Source organism: Gavialis gangeticus, unplaced genomic scaffold, assembly GCF_001723915.1.
Source record: "Gavialis gangeticus isolate Ggan-Ray unplaced genomic scaffold, GavGan_comp1, whole genome shotgun sequence".
NCBI lineage: Eukaryota > Metazoa > Chordata > Crocodylia > Gavialidae > Gavialis > Gavialis gangeticus.
This window is the reverse complement of record NW_017729032.1, coordinates 232,829,201-232,849,838: the sequence shown is the minus strand read 5'-3', so window position 1 is coordinate 232,849,838 and position 20,638 is coordinate 232,829,201. Positions and strand designations below refer to the sequence as shown.

The window sequence follows — 20,638 nt, the reverse complement described above, 5'->3', positions numbered from 1 at the left end:
ATCTTGTCTGGCCCAGAAAGGGGGAGTCATGGATCTGCTTTTGAAATCAGGACTCCCTCATGGCTTTTCCAGGGTATCATCTCCATGTCATTGGGTTGGCAGGATATGAAGCTGAAGCGCTTTTTGAAGTTTTCTTTCACACCAAGGGGCGTATTTTTGATGTGTGGGAATTGGTGTAAATTACGCCCTCTTCTCACCGCGTATTAAGTCCAGGGGGCTGTATCACCTCATTTAAATGTTTGAGGGCTTTATGACTTCAGTTGTTCTATTTGTTATGGTGAAATATTAAGATGAACCGTGGGGTTTGAACAATCTAAACTCATTTGCTGCAGAGAATTTGGAATACTTACGATGAATTTTGTGCTCTGAATAAGCTTCCTGTCTTGTCACAGTAGAGCCAGTATAGTTACATTTTAGCAAATAAAGCCATGTGCTCCATCAGACTGCATTTCTTTTTCCAAACACCATTTGAAAAAGCCAATGTTATTTCAATATCCCAAAAGCCTGCCCCTCATGGAACAAGAGAGACAGAAGAGAGAATATGTGTGTGTGTGTGTGTGTGTGTGTGTGTGTGTGTGTATACATACATACATATATGTGTGTGTGTGTATGTGTGTACACACATACACACACACACATATATATGGGTATATATATATATGAAATATTTATAGGAAAAAAAAGTTATAAGCATCCCATGACTTATTACTGGAAAAAGCAGTGTAATAGTTCTTTGGTCAAATATTGTGCTTCCTGAAAAAATTGTGGTATTGGAAAAATATTTTCTAGCTTTCAGTGTTTATTTGATGTTTGAACACTTTTGGTTATGTAAGTTTTAGCAAGTAGCTTTGGTACCCCTAAAGGCACACCCCACACACTTATGTTGCGTGACCTAAGGTCACAAGTAATGGCTGCAAGCTAATTGATTGAGAAAGGCTTGTCTGACTGGGCCTCTTTGAGTCCTCCCTTTACATTCCTAAATTCTGTGAAGGAGGCACTGGCAGCTTAGCCTAGCGAGAGGAGGGGTTGGGGGAATGGGAGGAAGTTTCTCAGAGTTCTGATTATGCGCAGAGTTTCCTTGTACTGAGCTTAGTCTTCTCCACCCACTACTTAGTAAGAACTCCTTAACTAGAAGACTAACAACTTAAAGCTTTATCCCTGTGAGTACCAGAAAAGTGATCTGAGTATTTATTGAACAGAGAAAGCAAATTGCCTACTTGAGGCAGGGAGAAAGCTTATGGAAAATTATTAGGACTCCAGCAAAGTGCACAGCTGCATAGGACAGAATCTGAGACTCAAACTGACAGGCAAATAAGCCAGATCACTGGAGGGGCCTCTGTGTGGCAGCTCTGAGCTACTAAGTGTTGGACAACTATAGACAAAACGTGAAATGGAACAGGGCAGAAAATAATACACTAACTTCAGGCAACTGTTGCTTTTCTATGGTGAGTCAGATTTGTAATATTGCTTTAAGTGTGCTTATTGCTGTTGGTTTTTTTTTTTTTTTTTTAAATCCTCCTGTTTTAACAAAGCAGTCCATTTTGGAAACTCGTCGTGTTTCAGGTTATTTTTCCTGAGGCGCGTTTTAATTCCGAACGATACAATGTTGTAGAGGGATGGCCCTGTCCTTGCCCCTTGTACATGTGTTCTTTGTGTCTGTTTTAGGAGGTGTGTCGCTGTTTTAAAATCATATTGCTTTGCTGCTGTTTTGCCGTAAAACTGCTGTGTAAGCAGGATCAGGTGTGCAGCGACATATGGGTGAATAAGTGAATGCAACAATTTACATGAATAGTTTGTATAGTCTGAGCTCCATGGCACCTCTTCACTACTCCTTATTTTGCCGCCTTATCTTGAGAATGTATGGCACGGTCACTATGAAAAGAGCTTTGTGTTTGAATTCCTGGTGAGTCGAAGGGTCAGGGCCTGTGAGTTATCTGCCTGCCAGCAAGACTCATTGCTGTGCCCTTTATTTTTCGAACTAAAAGAGAAAAACATGTGTCCTCGTCTTTTTTTAAATAAATGTGTTTTGAATTCAGGTTTTACATGCTCTTTGTGTGTGCTTTGTTCTTTTGACAAAATCATATTTTTGGGAAAATCCAGCTTTTTTTTTGGTCTGTATTTATTTTATTTACTTGAGCTTTGTTGTAGCTTTTTGCATTCCTTTGTTGTGATGCACATAACTTTATCTTGAGGCAACGTTCAGTAATTCTGATTTCTGTTTAGATATGAAGGATTTGTGTTTGTATACATATTTATGAAAATATTAGAAAGATTGAGATATTTTGATTTTATGCAAGGAACAAAATCATATCAAGGACCAGGCTTAGTAGTTTTATTTTAAGGAGCATGCAGGTTTCTTTTGCAATGTTATTGAAGAGGCTTTGTTTTAAATATTTCTAAGAAAATTATTCAGTATAATGGTCATAAAACCAATGTAAGCTGTACTGTTATTTCAAGGGGAAAAAGTTTTATTCAAAAGGTAACAGTATTAACAAGTTGACAGTACCATCAGAAATGTTTTTAAAAACTGCTGAGTTGATGAAATTTAGACTAATTAATCATCAGTGCATGTCAAAGTTACTCAACATACTCTGTTCATTTAAAATGCTTGCTATTTAACAAACTAGCCTGTCTGCTTTCTCTATTCCAGCATGAATACAATCGGGTACCACATGGAATCCAATATCCTTTCTTTAAAAATTTTTGTGCTTTGTTTTCAAAAAGTGAATAACTGAATTTGGACTGAAGTACTTGAGAAGTTTTGGAACAATTTATGTTCAGTTAAAGGAACATATTTCCTTTAGCTGGATGATCTTACAAAATATAACAGAATTGCTTTTACATAAAAGGCAGTCTTGATACTTATTTATAAACTTTTATTTTGAGATAATAAACTCAACTTGGGAAAGAAAATATAGTATGTAAGAGAGTACCTATTTTTGAAGTTGGTGTTTCAGATGTATGTCAAAAGTGTTTGCTAGAGATGCAAACTCTTGAACAAGTCCTTCCAAACAAACAAGTTCACTGTCACTTACCTATTATACTCTGTTTCTGCCAAACTAAAGTTCTCCCTCCTGCCCATCCATTGTGATAGTGTAAATTCTGCCTCAGATGCTGTGGAGAAATTAACATGACTCCAGAAATGCATGGGGACTGGAAAGTGTGTTGAAATGGCAAGTTCACATTTTGAGCAGATGCCACATGCCACGTTCTTATTGCAAACTGGATTCCCGTCTTTTTTTTTTCTTTTTCTTTTTCTTTTCCTTCCCTTTTTTTTTGGAGAAGTTTTACACTGTCTGAGGAGGATAGTCATTCTGAGCTGGGTCCTTAAACAGTTAAACATTTTTTTTTCTTTTTTTTTAAAGTTCTATAGCAAGTTTCCATAAAGGGGGGAAGGTACCCTTCGGCTAAGGACAGAAATTACACATAAACCAGTATAAATGATTGGAAACGGGTTCAAATCTGTAACACAACAGAAGTTCAGTGCATATAAACCACTTTCAAAATGACTGAAACTGGTTTAAGATAAACCTGGATGGATGTGGTTAAATCAGTTTATTGAACTTCTGTTCCAGATCCCTTCTAGAGTCAAGCGGTCTGCTCTAGCACATGGCTGCATTTCTGGAATCAAAAGTGAATATCTGTTCACTTGCTTATCAGTTCAATCTATGCAGCTTAGACTAACCTGCAAAGACTGAATCAATTCAGCCTCAGGGTTTTTGACTGTTTGTACTTAGCCTTATAGTATAAGTAGATTACTTTTCCTGGACTGTGGGAAGATGGGGGTGAATATATTTTGAAATGCTTTTCCTATCCCAAAAATCTCAAGGAAAATAGTTTGGGTGAATACAGATTTATCTCCCCCAAAACCTTTTGCAGTCCCTTAGAGAAGAGTGTGCCTTCTGGGGAGGAACAATAGGACTGGGGAGAGAAGTAATAGTTTCTATTGCCATCTCTGACAATAACCTCCTGTATGACTTCAAGCAAGTCACCTAACCTCTTGGTGCCTTGATTTTTTCCCATTGGTAACATAGGGATACTTTCTTGCAGGCTGGTAATGCGGCATAATTAAATTTTATAAAAACATTTTTTCCTGATGCAAAGCAACCAAGATGAGCAAAATTCTGATTATTAATAATAATTTCCCAATCTTTGAATGCATCAAAAGATCATCATCTCACAACAGGTGTAAGTACTTTGATTATGTTTGTGTTAGTGATACAGGTGATCAAGAAGAATTATGATTGCTTTCCTACCAACCAAAACAAAGCTACAGTTCACATGGAAGCTACAAGCCAGGCCAAGGTGACAAATGCCATATATATTTAATATATGCATTTGCACATAGAAGAAAGCCACCTCCTATCACAAAATGAAAAGTTTTTGTTGGTTCATTTAATTCAAGTAGACACTAGAAGAGAGGCGGTTTTAAAAAACTTCAAAGAAAAATTACATTACTTTTAGATGTTTTGTTCCTTTGGAAGGTTTATATATACTATACCCAGGGGCTAGGGACAGACATTACACATAAATAGGTTTAAAGTGATCAGAAACTGGTTTAAACCTGTAACAGAACAGATGTTCAGTGCACATAAACTAGAACATACACGTGAAAATGGCTGAAATTGGCTTGAGATAAATCTGGTTGAATGTAGTATCAGACTTAGCTAATTTGGGTCAAACCAGTTTATACAATGTCTGTCTCAGTCCCTTGTTGGTTTAAGAGATATCAGACTCCCCCAGTATCCCGGCATGCTCTCTGGGCTGGGCTGGGTTCTCTGCTCTACAACAGGGCTAGCCCCTCCCCTCTGCTCCCTAGCTGCAGCTCTGGCAGGAAAAGTAGACTGCTCAAGCCCTCCCTCTCACCACTCCCTGATAAGCAGGAATTCCCCCCTCCTCTCTGCCTTGTGGAGAGGTGTCTGTGTATAAGTTAGCATACCACATGCTGGCTACAGTCCCTGCTGAATCAACAGGTAGAATCAACAGAGAGCTGGTAATATTTGCTCTGTTGTTTTCTTAATGGAGTGATAAACACTGTCATCTATTCCCTGCTGAACTAATCAGTGTGTCCTGCCAAAGGCTGGCCATGCCACCCCTCAGGTCAGTAGTGTGCAAGGGAAGGGAGGGCTGCTCTAGCACTGCCCCCCCTCCCAGCTTCTAGCCTGGGAAATGCCTGCATGTGCCTGCATTTCTGGTATGTCGTTCAGTTACAAACCTGTTTAGTCTAGCCAGGTTAGACTAACTTGCAAAGACTGGATCAGTTCAGGCTCAGGCTTTTTGAATGTCTGTCCCTAGCCAGGGTGGCTGCATAGGAAGGGGAAGAGAGGAGATTTTAGTATGAACTAGAGATGCACTGTTCCTTTTAACCGTCCTTTCAATCTGTTCTGTTTGAGGAAAGTAGGGTGGAAGAGAACCTAGAAAAACCTTATGTTAAGACATATTTTTTTTCCTTTTCAATAACAGTTTCACACTTGATTTTCAGAGAGAAATCTGGGAGGTACCTGGAATAGTTATAAGATGAGTCAGTAGGACTCACTTGTGCTTAAGGAAGCATGTCTTCAAGGGTAGAAAGAGAGCTTTGTATTAAAGATGAACACATTTGCAGACCTCCTGTGACTGAAAGATGCAGCATGTTATGCAGGTACAGGAGAAAATTATTGCATCTGAAATATAGGGTGAGTTACAGTATTACTAAATGTCCAGAAATTATTATTCAAATTCTAAGAAGTTGAGGGAGATATAATGATATTGAAAAAATAAAAACAGGTTTTTTTAATATGCTTTATTGTTGCAGTGGCTACATTTTCAAGTTTTCTCTCCAATTATCATGGTCAAGACATATTTTTCAAATAATCGTATGACTCCAGGAGCTGAGCTTCAAGAAAGGCACCAGAATCATAAGCCTCAGAAGAAACTCCAGTTGTCAGCACTGGTGTTGAGTAAATAGTTGTATCATCTGGAGACCAGACCAGACTTAGAGCAGAGGATTTATGCACCATTGGTATATGTTTCTCTGGACTCAGATCATTACTACACAATCCCAGTTTGTGGCCAGTCATTTTAGCTATAGGGATTTCTCTCCTTAAAGCATTTGGCCCAACCAAGTTACTTAGTGCTGCTCCAAGGAATGCTCAATTGTCAGGAAGACCTCCCTCCTGACTAGCCCTGTTCTGCAAGCAGAGAAGGGGTCAAACTAAAGCAGATGCAGAGAGAGAAGAGGAGACCAGAGCTGTCTAGAAGTCTTCCTACATTACAGGTTTGATTGTGGGATTTAAGGTGGTGCTGCCCCACTTAAAATTGTATGTGGAGATAGGATTTTGAATAAAAATGGGCAGAGCCTGGACAGGAACAAGTATGAAATACTGCAACAGATCATGGTTTTGTTTGGGAAGAAGACAGGGTAATTATAGCAGAGTATATATAGATGACTAACTTTTGGCTAAGTATAAACCCTCCTGGTACAATATAAACAACTGTGCCATCTTCCCTCTTGTTTAACTTCACAGCAAGTTGGGATCATCTCATACTAACTGCATGAGGTAAACCATGGATTTCAGGCCAAACCACATTTTAGTGAAGCCAGCAGTTTTATTGTTATTAATGTAATGGAACTGGGACTGGCCCTAACGTTGTAGATTAGTGATTCTCAACCAGGATGCCACTATTAGGTTTGCAAACATGAGTCACAAGATAAACCCAGAGATTTCAGATACAAATCCATAGCTGTGGTCTTTCTGAGTTCTTTGCAACTGAAAAAACTACTCTATTATTTTTCTGTAGTCAAAAAAGAGTGAAATCTAAGAGTCAGAATTTTCCAAGAGGTGCTGTGAGCCTACCCAGGGGTGTCTTGAGTGTAAAAAGGTTAAGAACCACTGTTGTATGGTGTAATTCTCTCACTGAAGCTGTTTTATAGCTTCTCAAGCTTCATACAGCTTCCCTGCCTATTGTACTCTATGTAGGTTCTAATGAAATGAGTGGGACCACCTGTCTCTTCACCTACACTTTGCCTTCTGCTTTTCTGTTCCAAGTGCCTAAGAAGACAGTGAAAGTGAATGGAAACCTGATCTTGGAAATTCTGTGATCAGCTTTCAATTCACTTTTACTCTGCTGCCAATGCACTTGAAGCAGATCAACAGAGGAATCTAACAAAGGATTGTGGTGAAGGTGAAAACAGCATAGGCAAGAGGAGAGATGTTCAAATTCTACAGTGATGAGGGCCACAATATTACCTTTATGGTGGGATAGAACAGGAATAGACAAAAGGAATGAGAAGAGATAATAGGGGTGAGGGGTGGAGCTGAGAAGTTAGAGATTAAAGGAGGAAAATGGAAAGAGACATATAAACACAGAAGAAAGATGAGGTGGGAGGGAAAATCTGTTCTGTCTGAGACAGTGTGTCTTATCCATCATTGATAGAAGGCACTTCCTTAAGAAGTGCCAACTGAAGTATGTAGAAGGGACCATCTGACTGATAGTAGAGAAAAAAAATACTGAGAACAAATGACATGTGAAAATAACAAAGAGAAAATGTTACTGGCTGTTTTGAAATATTCCTGTTCATATCCCTTTGAATTGGATGCTTTAAGAAACATTTCCCTAAGGTAAAGTGGGCATGTTATTTGTGTCATTCTGAAATAGCTGCTGGAATAGTAGAGAGAGGTGTAAGTGGTGAAATCACCCTTTACCAATGAGGAATGAGGTTAAGACTGATGGTTAAATTTGTCATGGCACATTTTATGTATGTTTACTCTGATTGTCTCTCTCACTTGAAACAAGATTCTGGTAATTTTTTTAAATACCCGTAAGAACCAATTGTTTGGATCCCTTGTGACAGTTCAGTTCACATACTCAGCCTCGGGAAGGGAGGCAGGCCATTTGCAGAATGGAAAATGAGATAAAATATAACAAAACTCTAGTTAAGGGCTTAGATGGAGTGAAAGAGTAGGCAGAAGGCTCAGAATCATCCTCTGACCAGATTATTCCCTTTCTTAAATCTCTTTCTGTTTCTACATGGGGGACCTAATCTAAGTAGTGAAAAGCTCTATAGGTATGTTTGTTGAGCTTCTGCAAAGCTCTTTTGAGTGCCACTTGTAAACCTTGTCCCACCCTGGATATGCAGAGCTCAGAAAGAAAGTGGTCACGACACCCTAGGTTGTGGCCCCACCACCACTCTTGAGCTCTCTAGAAGCAGGAAGCATCTTCAGCACAGCTTCACTGCTTCATTTCTGGCTTTGACACTTTGGGAGTAGAAATGTATGGGTAAGGGCAGAGTTGCAGTATAGCTGTCAAGAGCACTGCAGCAGCAGCAGTACAGACATGCCCTGACTTCAGCAGGGTTTGGATGAGGCCCTAAATTTAAGGATGGAGGAGTGTCCAACATGACTGCCAATGTATATCTTCAGGCACATAGGGATAATCTTCCAAAGATTGCCACAGTACTCCACATGTGGGCTGAGTCTATGCGTTGTATGATACCTGTCTGGGCCTGCAAATAGCCTGACACAAAAGTCAGGCCTACGTAGTAAAGGAAAGTGCAATTGTAATGCAAGCTACTATATTGGGCTAAGTACAGACATTCAAAAAGCCCAAGCCTGAATTGATTCAATCTTTGCAAGTTAGTCTAACCTGCATAGATTGAACCAAAAAGCAAGTGGCCCAGGCTAAAAGCTGGGAGGCACTAAAGCAAGTCCTCCCTTCCCCTTAGCAATGGCTGGAAGGCTGGAAGGAAGCTGAGCTGGGGACGGGGCGGGGGGGAGGGTGGGCAAGGGGCAGGCCACTGAGTATGATTGGGGAGGAGTTTAAACCCCCACCCTGGCCTACAAGGACCCCAGCTGGGTTGTACCTGGAAGGGGAAAGGGGAAGCAGCCCTTGTCATGTTTGTCCTTGAGCAGCAGGGGGGCATGGCCAGAACAGTGGCCTGGACAGTGCCTCAGGTGAGAGGGGCGAGGAAGGGAGTTTAAACCCCCACTGCCTCCCTTCTCCCACCAGCATGGGACCCCAGCCAAGTCTTCCCAGCTTTTCCCCCCTGCTTGCTGCTCAGGCAGTGGGGTGGTGTGGTCACCTCAGGCAAAGAGTGGGGAGGGAAGGGGATTAAACTCACCTGCCTCCCCTCTCCCATCGGCAAGAGACCCCAGCCAGGGTCAACTCAAGCAGACAGCACAGCCCAACCTAGGGCTGCAAAGCATCCTAGGATGCTGGGAGACTGTGATTTAACTTGAATCAGGAAGGGGTCTAAGACAGAAGTTCCATATACCAATTTGCCCTAAATCAATTAACTAACCAGATGACCTAAATCAGATAGTACATTCAACCACATTTATCTTAAACCAGTTTGGGCCATTTTGAAACTGGTTTATGTGCACTGAACTTCTGTTCTGTTACAGTTTTAAACCATTTTCTGATCACTTAAACCAGTTTATATGTAACTTGTGTCAGTAGCCAAGAGTTAGGCCTACATATTGAAGGAAGGTGCAATTGTAATGCATGCTGCTATATCTGTACTAAATTAACCCAGCTAGCGTTGGTAAGAGCAGTTAAGATGTAGTAACCTGGGTTTTAGCATATGCTAGCTATCTGCCTGTACCCTGTGTCCCTGGATAGTTTGCACTCTGACTGTTAGTATGTTCCAGCCTACGCTGATGTGTCTTCAATACTACTGTTACACATCGTAGGTAGTTTAAGTTAGCACACGCCCATGCCTTTCTTTAGGTGTTTCCATAAAGCCATGACTCAGAGTTGTGAACACCTGTCCATTCTGTTAGTGTAGTGGCACCTGTAAAGCCTAATGATGGCATTGATATTCAGTGTCAATGTTAACTATTTAAACACTTCATTTTATTAGATATAGTGAGTGTTGCAATATATCGAGTGCCCTCTTTTTCCCTTTTTATAAACTATCACTTAAGGACTAATTTACTTTATGTAGCCTTTCAACTCTGACCCTGCTAATGCCCTGTGTAACCTTCGTGCTTTAAAGATTGTCCAACAGATGGTAAATTCTTTGCTGATAGAGGTTTGCCTTTTAGCAGTGCTATACAAAACAATGTATATGTATGGTGTTAGATAATAAAATTTAAGTGAAATGAGACCAATTCCTAATATTGTAAAGTAGAAAGTACCCTCCCTGCTGTTAACAATATTGAATAGCTCTGAACAGCAGTGCTAATACCAAAAGCACCTTAAAACATCAATATGTTTTCTAAATCAAGCTTGACTGCTGCAGGTAGACATTACAGATAATATTGAATGTAAAACATACAGTCTTCCCACTAAAGACTGTAGAACTTTTACCATTAACTTCAGCTGGCTTAGAGTTATATTGGCACCAAGCATGTTTGGAAAACCCATCCTAAAATTATTACTTTATACTAAAGGAGAAACCATGATTCTGGAAATCTCCTTCCCTTTATATTCTTACATTTTTTTACACTTGGTAGAAACCCTACAGCCTGCTGCTGATCCCTGTCTGTCTGTCTCTCTCTCAAGAATAAATAAATAAAAATACTGTCTCTCCCTCCCGCAAAAAACCTAAACCAAATCAAACAAATACTACCCCCCACCCAGAAGTTTGGCAGGAGTGAAGAGATGGCTCCAGTTAAGTTTACATAAGAGTGCACTTTGCTGCCGGGTAGACTAATTTACTCCGGAGTAATATGTTACTGTCTGATGTTGATCTCTCTCTCTGTCGCTTAAAAATAAATGAAAAGAACCCCTGCAAAAACAAAAAATAAACAAAAAAACTTCCTGCAAAGCCCCAAGAGACTTGCAGGAATGAAGAGATGGCTCCAGTTAAGTTTACATGACATTGCACTTTACTGTGGAGTAGACTAATTAGCTCTGCAGTAAAGTGTCAGCATCTACACATGCACCAGTATTAGGGTGCAGTAAACAAATTAACTCTACTGTAAGATAGTACTGTTGGGTGTAGATGCTCCTTACACCAGAGTAATCTACTATGCTGAAATACACATGTAGATGCTGACCATGAGCATAAATTGTACCCAGACAGCCCAGCTAGCCTGGGGCCTGCTCTTCCCTGGCTCAAATTGCTGTTGTCCTTGGGACACATGTAGACACTGCACCTGAGAACAGTTTAATCCAACTCAAACTGGCCCTGAGTTATTGCTTTACATTAATTCCATGTGTAGATGCACCCAGTTTTTCCTTGCTCTTTTCCACAACTTATTCCTAAAATTTACCTGAAATTATTCTATGCTTGGTATCAGTCCAAAGGTGAATATTTTGATTTGACTTTTTTATTTAGTGCAAATATGTTTAAGCTTCTATTGAGTGGAAGGATACGTTCTTCTGTTGAAAATTTCAAATGAAACTAAAGTAAGTTCTTGTGACCTGTTTTTGAATCGATATGTCCAAAGGGCTGAGGTGGAATTTCAGTATTTGTGCCTCCTCTGTCAAAGGAATGTTTTTCTGAGTGTTTCATTGCATTTTTTCTTATAAGTAATACATGAAAATCAGACATTGTACACATGCAGTACATTTTGTCCTGGATTTTCTTCAATCCTCATAAAACATGACACCAAGAAAGGCTGGACTGCTCAGACATCCTGAATAACTTAGCTGTGCAAGAAACAGCATATTACAAAGACATAAAAAGGCAAGACAGAAATTCTCATTTTGAACATCTTGTAAGGAAGACATCAAACCTAATTCCCATACTTGATTTACATTCCTCTTACATATTCCAAATTTTGACAGAGACCACTCATTTTCCGCTAGCAGTTACTTGGGTTCCAGAGAATGGGTGTACCCTCAATTTGTTTCAGACATTAAGAATCATTACATTGAGGTTTTAGAAAGAGTTATTTACATTAAGACTTGGTACATACATTCAAAAAAGACCCAGGCAGAATCTGTCTAAGTTATGTGTTTTTCTGTAAGCAGCATAGCTTACATTGGTAGCAAACAGAACACACATTTAGCTTTGGTTGGGGGTGTGTGGAGAGGGAATCTTAGACTGGGTTCTGCCATTTTAAACTAGTCTGTGTGTCAAACTTCAGTTCTATTACAGGTATAGACCAGTTTTGTGTGCCAAGCTTCTGTTCTGTTATGGGTATCAAATGGTTTCCGATCACTTATACCAGTAAAAGTATAATGTCTGTACCTGGCCTAAAGGGGCCCACAGAGCATTTTAAGTTGATTGCAGATATAATTTGCTGTGCTTCCTTTTGGTATTAGGACCTTGGGGCTAGAGACAGAAGTTATGCATAAATTGGTATAAATGATTGGAAAGTGGTTGAAATATGAAATGCAACACAAGTTCAGTGCACACAAACTGCTTTCAAAGAGTCCAAAACCAGTTTAAAATAAACCTGGATGGATGTAGTATCTGATTTAATTGACTTAGGTTAAATTGGCTTATTGAACTCCCAGATCCCCTCCAGATTCAAGCTAACTCATGGTCCTCCACCATCCCAGGATGTTTTGCACCTCCCCCACAACTCCAACCCCTTTGCAGGGTGGGTAAGCTAGGCTTGGTCCAAGCTGTCTGCTCCAGCAAAGCAGAGAGGCATGTTCTGGTGCTCCCCAACTTCTTACCTGGGCCACTGCAGGCATGTGGCTGCATTACCAGAATCAAAAGTGACATTGGTTTACTTGCTTTTCAGTTAGTCTAAACTATGCAGCTTAGACTAACCTTTGAAGATTGAATTGATTCAGCCTCAGGCTTTTATACTGCTTGATACTTAACCTGGGAGACTGAAAGATGTTGTTAAGGACCATACTTTCTATTCAGATCCTATGTGCAAGAGGATTTTTTGGTTGTATTTCACCAAGTACTTCTTCATTATGAAATTCATACATTCTGTTTCAGCAATGCAAAGTCATGAGAACAGAGTTTTATAATGCTTTTATTTATTTCATTAAAAATACACACAAAGGACAAAACACTGTTAAATGGATTATTAAAGGATCACAGTTAATTATTCTGAAATCAGGAAACACTAATGATAATGGTTGCCTGTACAGCTTAACTTTGACTCCAGCTGTTTGCTCACTATGTTATTGACTCTAATTATTCACTCACATATTACATAGTGATGCATTTGTTCATATAGAAATACTTGTTCAGTAAAGAAAAGTTTGGGTTAACAGAGTGTACCAGTTTAGATTGTTTGGTATGAATCTATAAATTAATGTGGTTCTAATACTGTACTGTTTAATCTCTTTGTGTGTCAGTTTTTCTGCAAGTAAATCATGGACAATAATACTATATTTTCTAGTGTGGCATATGGCCTCACATATGACATACACCTTGTTTTTGGAAGGCACAGTGTAAGAAGGAAAGATTTTCCAGTGTGATGGCCATCTGTGTGGCATAGAGTAAGTCATCCTAGAAACAAAAAATATCTAGGAAATGTAGCATCCTTGGGTCAGGCAGCAGGAACTTCCTGGTATGGCAGAGCAGCAACAAGGCTAGGCCAGAGATCCTTGTAAGGGCAGTAGCAAGACTATTACTTCTTTCCTGCAAATAGGTCTTTATACAAGTTCCTTTAAATAATGAAGAATTGTTTCTATACACAAGCTTCATCAAGATACTACAGAGAGCATGCAGCAGCTCACTCACCCTGAGCAAGCTCAGTAGCTCTTCAGCCAAAACTACTGCCTCACTAGTAGCTGCAAGGTTAACACTGGACTCTTGCTTGTTGCACCAGGGAGAATTGGTAGCCATTTTGGTCCAGTACCTCCTAGGTGAAGTGCATGCCATCAAAAAGCCCAAGGCTGAATCAATTCAATCTTTTCAGGTTAGTCTAAGCTGCACAGATTAAACCAGTAAGCAAGTGAACAGACATTCACTATTGATTCCAGAAATGTAGTTACATGCTTGCAGTGGCCCTGGTGAGAACCCAGGGGGAGGGGGGCACTAGAGAACATCTCCCTGCTCAACTGCAGAAGACAGCTTGGGCCAAGGCTAGCTTGCCCAACCTGTGGCAGGGGGAGGGGGAACTTGCAGGGGAGGTGCAAAGCATCTTGGGAGGACTGTAGGAGGACTGTGAGTTAACTTGAATTTGGAGGGGATCTGGGACAAAATTTCAGTGAACCAATTTAACCTAAATCAGGTAAGTCTGATACTACATATATCCAGGTTTATCTTAAACTGGTTTCAGCCATTTTGAAAGAGGTTTAAGTGGTGAACTTCTGTTGTGTTACAGATATGAACTGTTTTCTGATCACTTATTTGGACTTATGTGTAATTTCTGTCTGTAGCCCTATAGTCCTTCTATTCCAGTAAAGGAAAATCAGTATCAGCTCTTAAGACACACCCCAATTTTGGAAGGCTGAATTTGGTGGGGAAAAGTATGTGTGGTATACAAGTAAATGTAGTATGCATGTAAGTGAGTCATTATTCAGGCTTATGTAGTTAAGGATTTCAGAGGTCCTTGAAATCATTGGAATGAAAATTGTAAAATAAATACAAAGTGTTAGCAACTTCACTGATTAAGATCAAGAGGGAGGTAAACATAAAACCAACTGAAATGATAGATTTTTTTTCTTTTATATCAATCAACATGAACAACATGTTGGAAGTACATGTATACCCACCTGTAGGTACTTAGCTCATATGCAATTAGGGTATCTATTAAGTCACTTATAAGTTGTTGAAAACAAATAAAAAATTCAGTTAGACTGTAAAGCATAGTCATAGCACATTGATTCCAGTGCAAATATCTGAAAATGTAATCGGTAGAAAAGACATAAATGTGAAAGAAAACAAATGGATAATAGCATAGTAAAAATCTCAGTCTACTTTCTCTGCATCAGAGAGGTCTTTTACCTTGAATTTATCACTGCATTAAGATATACTCTAGAGGTTTGAGTTGGAACTGGAAATCTCAAACTCCCTAGGTGTCATCCATGTGCTAACTTTTTACCCCCACTTTAACCTTAAGCAGGTCACTTAACTTTTGCAGTAAGAATCATGGCAATGAAGAATCTTGCCAGAAGGTTTCAAGCTTAAGTTTAAAATCCACAGAAGGCTTATGAGAAAATTCCCATATAAATGCTAAGTATCATTATTAATAATTTGATTCTGTAATTAAATATGAAATAGTAAATATGCATTTATTGTGTGACTGTGTGTTGTCTGTTGTTTAAGTAGGGAGCTATAAGGTAAGACTCACCTGAATCTGGTTCTCTGTATATCAGCCTGTCTTTCTGTGTGTGCATTTCAGTTTACCTGCCTGTAAAATGTATGTAATTCAGTAGGTGCATTTTGAGGTGATTCTTTTGTAAGGCTTAATTGTATAAAGTGCTGGGAATTACCTTCAGTGCCCAATGAGGAAGCTGGAATATAGAACCAGAAGAATGAGTAGGATAATGCTTAACTGATTTGACATTACAGTATCTTTAACGGTCCTGCCTCCCCACCCCCAACCCTACCACTACATTGGGTTCTGTAGGACAGCAATACCATAGAAAGTAGATGTCTCTGTGGAATACCCTATGCCAACTCTGAGGATCATTTGCAGAAGCACTTCTCACCCTAACCTTAAAAGGAGGAGATACATTGTCTTTATATCTTGTCTTGCTTATCTGTGTGCCTTTGTCCAACTTGTCCAACTGCACTCCTTTGCAGGACATATCCAGTGGGTGGTAGATTTGTGGAGTCACACCCTCACCCCCTTTGATTCCTGCCACAGGTGTGGGGAAGTGGGAGGGACCTGGATTCTCATTGGGGTGTAGGAGGAATGTTGCCCAGACCCTGTTCTACTCTGTGCCACCCAGACTTTCATAGATTCATAGATTCATAGATTAAGGGTCGGAAGGGACCTAGTAGATCTTCTAGCCCGACCCCCCGCCAGGGCAGGAGAACAACAAAAAACCCAAAAAAGAGAAATGGGACTCAAATGAGTCCAGCCAGGTAGGCATCCAGCCTCTTCTTAAAGACCCCCAGGGTAGGGGCCAGCACCACTTCCACTGGAAGTTGGTTCCAGCTCCTAGCCGCCCTAACCGTGAAGTAGTTTTTGCGGATGTCCAATCTATACCTCCTCTCCATCAGCTTGTGCCCATTACTCCTTGTTATGCCAGCGGGCGCTAGGGGAAACAGCGTCTCCCCCAAACCCCTCTGGTCCCCCCTAGTGAGTCTATAGACAGTCACCAGGTCCCCCCTCAGCCTTCTCTTGTGGAGGCTGAATAGGTTCAGGTCCCGCAGTCTCTCACTGTAGGGTCTGCCCTGTTGTCCCCGGATCATGCGGGTGGCCCTCCTCTGGACCCTCTCCATGTTGTCCACATCCCTCTTGAAATGTGGCGCACAGAACTGGACACAATACTCCAGCTGTGGCCTGACCAGCGTCGCGTAGAGGGGGAGGATCACCTCCTTGGCTCTACTCGAGATGCACCTGTGGATGCACGACAAGGTCCGGTTAGCCCTGCCAACCATGACCTCGCATTGTCGGCCCATGTTCATCTTGGAGTCAATAATGACTCCAAGATCCCTTTCTGCCTCCGTGCTCTCGAGTAAGGAGTTCCCCATTGTGTAAGTGTGCTGCTGGTTCCTACTGCCCAAGTGCAGCACCCTGCACTTGTCCGTGTTAAAACGCATCCTGTTCCTGTTAGCCCACCCCTGTAACCTATCCAGATCCCTCTGCAATCTCGCCCTCCCTGCTAGCGTGCTCACCTCCCCCCAGATTTTGGTGTCATCAGCGAATTTAAACTTGTTGTGGTAGTAGAGGCTAAGGGTAGAAATGTAGCACACCCAGGACAAAGCAAGGTGAGGAAATGATGAGAATATTATCCATTGTTACCTGCAATGGCTTGGGATCCCCACACTCCAACTGCTGCTGCTGCGGCATGGATGTGGCAATGGGCTCTAGCTGCTGAGGCTTGGGGACAGACACCCTCAACACTAGTTTCAGCAGCTACACATCCCCACAGTGCAAGTTCCCTGGGGATCACCAGCCTGGTGTCCAGGACTCTCACCCTGCTCACTTCTCCCCCTCCCCTACTCAATCAGATATGCTACTGCCCATCCTTTAGCCAGAGCCTGCACCTGCAGCCTCACTACAACAGCAACAACTGAACTGCAGAGATGACGGGTTATGCTGCTGCCACCACAGCAGCTCTGTAGTGGTCAGCATAATAATTCCCTCCATGCCCTGAGTGTGTAAATGCTCTGCCCTGAGTGTATAAACCTTCAAGATCCATATGCAGAAGTAGGTGGTAGGGGCATATGGGCCTGATATAAAATAAAGGTCCAAAACAAAAAACCCCCCTGCAAAACCCATGATTTTTTTGTAAGCATTTGGGTTGGTGGCAGTATAGGGGAGTCTCATTTTGCTTGACTTGCATATAGAGTTTTCCTCCCACCACTCCTATCATTTGATTTTTGCCAGTCTTTAGGTTGATGGATCAAGAGGTAGCTGCCTTCCCCTCCCCAGCATGATCATAGGGCTGGGAAGGGAAACTGAGTGATTGGGCTCAGTTCCCTTCCCCAGCCTGATCGCAGCACTGGGGAAGGGAACTGAACCCAGGCTCAGTTCCCTTCCTCTGCACTGCAGTCGGCTTTCCACAGCCCAGGTGCAGGAAGCAGGGAAAGTCAGGGCTATGCTCCATGCCTGGCTGAGCCAAATAGGGCTGCAGAGCTGCTGGGAGCTCAGTCTTGGTTCTCCAGTCTCCCACCACCTGGCTTCTGGCTGCTTCGAAACTCAAAACAATTCAAAACTTTTGAAAAATTTTGACTAGCCTCATTTTGATTTCAGGCTCTTTTGTAGCTTTTCATTTCATTTCAATTTCATTGTTTTGAGCTCAAAATGAGTCAAAACAGAGTTGAAATGAAATAGCCGGTGAAATTTCACACAGCCAAAGTGCCTGAGACCATTCAGCCACATTTGGTGGCATGCTTCTGTAACTTTGTACTACCCTGGCAATGCAAACAGCCATAAACCTACCTTAACTGGTCAATTGATTGCCACTTTGTGTCACCACAGTAGTGTGAAGCAGTCAGAATAGGCACGTCTACACGTGCACCTGACTGTGCAGTTGTTACTATGCAGTCATTTAGTACTTGCTTTAGCTAAAGTTCTAGCTAAAGTAAATACTAAATGACTGTGTGGTAACCACCAGTACTGTGCAGTCCCAGCACCACATGGGTCATTTCTGACACTACTGTGCAGTAGTGTCACAGTTTATGCCTGTTGACACTATGTCACTGTAGAGACGAAAAAAAGCAACATAGCGTCTTGTGTAGATGTGTTCAATATATTTGTAATTTTCACCTATTGTCTCCAATCCCCCGCCCCTGTCAATTCTTTTTTTTTTTAAATGAATTTGAGGAAAATAACATAAAATGAGTGGCTGGAACTTAAAAACTACATGTTTACTGATTTGAACACACTTAAATTAGGTATGATACAATTTGTTTAGAGTGGACTAATTTGTTAGAGTTTATTTAGTTTGTAATATCCACTTGCCTTACTTGGGACTGGAGCAGGTAGACACTGGAGACAGACTATTGCCAATCCAAGGAGCAAAAGGTGATTGGGAATGAGGACATATCCAAAGGCTGGATTTGACAGGGAAGGTAAACAGCATCTGGAAGCAGGGAAGCATCAGAGAGCTGAAACCAAAGTTTGGCTGAGAAAAGAAGCAGCAGCTGGCACATGGGAAGGATTTAGATGTCCAAGGAAACATATTTTCTATGTGGCCTATCCAGTTACAAGGGTCATACTTGAAATATGCCTGTCTTGGGAAAATAGCTTTTGTCCACTACATCTACAAACATTCTTCAGACTATCATTATTTGTTGGAAGTGAAAGGGATCATAACTATAAACTGTTTACTCTTTTTTGTTGGCTCTTTTGGCTGCACATTGATTTCTCTCAAAATCTGTTAAGCAAAAAGGTAAACTTCTTGTTGAGATAGTAAAATGATTTTACCCCACATTTGCATTTACCAATCTAAATTCATAGTTCTTTTTCATGTATTTATTATTAATTTACAGGTAACAGGAGAGAAAAAGATAATAGTAATAGTAAATATATATTCAGGTATGTGGGACATTAAAACCATATCATTTTGAGGTGTTAATATTGTTGACAACCACAATATTTTGAAATTTGTAATACTTCTCTCTCATCAGAAGATCCCAGTGTTTTGCATCCACTAATGAATTACTTGCAGGGCCCATCTACACGTGCCATTAAAACACAACAATAAACGGCAGAGCTTATTGTTCTGCAGTTTATTGCTCCTGGAAAGCTTCTGGGGGTGCAGTTTACACATGTGCCTGGACTGCAGCACACTGAGCTGGATTGCAGCAGCCCCAGATGACAGGGAGCCCAAGGAGTTCAGCCTTCCAGTCTAAGGCTCCTCCTACTGGGCTTAATGTGTTGTGAAAGGGGTTGGCTGTGGCATGATGGTGCTTCATTGTAGGTTTAGCTGGCAGGCAGCCTCCAGACTGAAGCACCCTTGTGCCCCAGCCAACTGGCTCAGGGCCTACACGTGCACTGCTCTGCATTAAAAAAAACTCTGCAGCAAAACTCTACTTCTGTTTACAAGTACTATCCTGCTGTGGAGTTTATTAGTTTCTTGTGTCCTAATAGGGCCACATGTGTAGACACTGAGATGTTTACTGTGCATTTAATTAGTCAACTGCACAGTAAACATCTTGTGTAGGTGCACCTACTGTGGCTAAGTACAGATAGTTAAAAAGCCTGGGGCTGAATTAATTCAATCTTTGCAGGTTAGTCTAAGATGCATAGACTGAACGAATAAGCAAGTGAACAGACATTTACTTCTGATTCTGGAAATACAGACACATGCCTGCAGTGGCCCAGGCCAAAACGTGGGGGGTACTAGAGCACACCTTCCTGCTCAGCTAGAGCAGAAAGCTTGAGTCATGGCTAGCCTGCCTACCCTGTGAGGGGGAGATTTCAGGGGAGGTGCAAAGCATCGTGGGATGTGGAGAGAGTATGAGTTAGCTTGAATCTGCAGGGGAACCAGAAGTTCAAGAAACCAATTTAACTGAAATCACTTAAGTTTGAAACTACAGCCATCCAGGTTTATCTTAAACTGGTTTTCATCATTTTGTAAGTGGCTTACATGCACTAAACTTTTCTGTTGTGTTATAGATTTCAACCGGTTTATGTGTAATTTCTGTCCCTAGTCTGTAAGTCAAAGTTACCTGTGCATTAGGTGGGTGTTCATATGGGCTGTGAGAAGCTTTGGTCACTGATTCGATTCAGCCCAATTCGGTGGCCGAATCTGAATTGAATCAGGAGACCCTTTAATTTCTCTGAATTGAATTGGAACCCTCCAAATCAATTTGGAGAGATTCAGAAGGATTCGACAATTTGGACATGGGTGCAGCTTTAAACGTTTTTTTCTACATACCTCAAGGTTCCATGCTCCTGCTCTGCCATTTGTTCCCCATCTGCCACTGCTGCCTTTCTCTTGCCACTTTCCACCCCTCAATGGAGCTGGGCTGCACTGCACAAGCAGGAAGAGGAGGGAGCCAGCCCAGCTCCATAGAGCCCCTGGTAGCCCAGCCCTGCACTCCTGCCACCCCACTCTGGGCCCCACTGGCATTGGCCCCAGTGCACCCACACTCCCTCCCAGCTGTCGTTGTGCTCCACACACCTGTCTGCTTCCCCTTCCGTCTGCTTCCTGCAGCCATTTCCCCAGA

The 20,638-nt window shown here is 41.4% G+C and overlaps 1 long non-coding RNA gene across 1 annotated transcript in view; it reads left to right on the top strand.

Annotated features, from left to right (window-relative positions):
- The first annotated feature begins 1,090 nt into the window (after positions 1-1,090).
- LOC109302811 overlaps positions 1,091-20,638 on the top strand; it is a 410,293-nt gene continuing 390,745 nt past the window's right edge. The window contains exon 1 of the long non-coding RNA XR_002098941.1: positions 1,091-1,445. This is a non-coding gene — a long non-coding RNA (uncharacterized LOC109302811). The remainder of the gene's footprint in view (positions 1,446-20,638) is intronic.